Source organism: Babylonia areolata, chromosome 18 (genome assembly GCF_041734735.1).
Source record: "Babylonia areolata isolate BAREFJ2019XMU chromosome 18, ASM4173473v1, whole genome shotgun sequence".
Lineage (NCBI taxonomy): Eukaryota > Metazoa > Mollusca > Gastropoda > Neogastropoda > Buccinidae > Babylonia > Babylonia areolata.
Window position 1 is genome coordinate 66,867,131 of NC_134893.1, and position 2,168 is coordinate 66,869,298.

Here is a 2,168-nt window from a genome sequence, read left to right on the forward strand (position 1 = left end):
ATAGTTAGGGGGTAGAGAGAGAGAGGGAGAGAGAGAGAGAGAGAGAGAGAGAGAGAGAGAGAGAGAGAGAGATAGGGAAGGTTGAGAGAGGGAGCTGAGAGAGAATGGGAGACAATGAAAGAGAGGGTGTGGCGAGACAGACAGAATGATAGAGAAGAGAGAGAAAGAGACAGAGAGAGACAGAGGGACAAAGAGAAGGCACAAGCACACGCAAAGACACAGACGCACACAGGCACACAGAAACAGACACAGACACACACAGACACAAACAGACACACAGACACAAACAGACACACAGACAGACACACACACACACACACACACACACACACACACACACACACAGGCGAGAAAGAGAGAAAAAGACAGACAGACAGACAGACAGGCAGACAGACAGAGACATAAATACAAAGAGACAGACAGACAGAGAGAGACAGAGAGAGAAGGTAGACCAGCCGCCGTGGCGAAGTGGTTAGCGTCGCGGACTGACGGCTGGGAGGACGCGGGTTCGAATCCCAGCGGAGGTGGGTTTTTCGGCCCGTGGCCGGCTCCTACCCAGAGTTGAGTGTGCCGTCGGCTTAAATGGGGAGACTGGGACCACACAGTCGAGTGTCATCCACTTCAAGGATGCGTCTTTGGGTGTGTTGCTCTAATTACCTGACCAACACTGCAAGTGTCTGTATCTCTCGAGCCTGGTTAACGCCGGGATAGCATTATGACAGGAAGCGTAGAGTACAGCCTTGTCACGCAGTCCCAAACCATAATGGACCTCCATAGCAACATCGTCATCATCGACAGACAGAGACAGAAGGGTTGGCTGAGAAGAAATAATCTGTGGGACAGCGATGTGCAAAGAGACAGAGACAAGAAGTTTCAGTTTCAGTTTCAGTTTCAGATTCTCAAGGAGGCGTCACTGCGTTCGGACAAATCCATATACTGTACACCACATCTCTCAGGCATATTCCTGACCAGTAGCATAATAACCCATCACGCTTGAGTCAGGCCTTGAGTGCATGCATTATATTTGTGTACCTATCAGAGTGGATTTCTTTTGCGGGATTTTTGCCAAGAGGACAACACTGTCGTTGCCAAAGTTTCTTTTCAAGTGCGCCAAGTGTGTGATGCACACGGGACCTCGGTTTATCGTCTCATCCGAATGACTAGACGCCCAGAATGATAGAGAAGAGGGAGAAAGAGATAGAGAGAGACAGAGGGACACAGAGAAGGCACACGCACACGCAAAGACACAGACGCACACAGGCACACAGAAACAGACACAGACACGCAGACACAGACAGACACAGACACACACAGATACACACACACACACACACACACACACTTTCACTTACTCGTATGCGTACACAGTAATCCCCCCCCCTCCCTCTCTCCCTCCCCCTCCTCTTACTCGATTTTTTTTTCTTTTCCTCGTCTAATATCACTTACAGTGAAAAGACGTTAAACTAAAGAACGACTGAACGAACGCCCAGTTCGATTTTCCAGTCAAACTTAGGGGAAAGGGCGAGAGTGGGATTCGAACCCCGACCCTCACGGGCTCTGTATTAGCAGATGAGCGCATCGTCCATTCTGCCACTTTCCTCCCTAGAAACAAGAAGACGAAAAACACAGAATACAGAGAAACAAGAGGCTGAGAGTACAAATGTCACACAGAAAAAAAAAAGGTATAGAAAAAAGAAGATAATAATTATTGAAAAGGTGGGTTTTTTGGGTTTTTTTTTTGTCTGTGTGACTGGAAAGAAACCTAAAAAACCTTCATCAAATTCCATAGAGCAACAACTGCCATACCGTCTTATGCCGGTAATTGTAGCCTTTCTGGACACTTCTGGCAAATTCTGGCAGGTGTTTTCAACATCCACGAAGTGAGGAAGTTGATCGTTTAGCTCAGGTATCGATAGACCATGCTTTGTCCATGATTCCCGTATAAAGTAAAACCAAACAGAGGTCCACTTCCGTTTGCTACTACGCTTTAGGCTTTCAGTGCGATGCTTGTGTCTTTTGAAAGCCAACTGGTGTTATATTTTCAGCTGTCTTCATGAATTTCCGCACATGAAAGAATTGTTTGTTTCTGAGTTGTTGTTTTTTTTTGTAGATCGCGCGCGCGTGCGCGCGTGTGTGTGTATGTGTGTGTGTGTGTGTGTGTGTGTGTG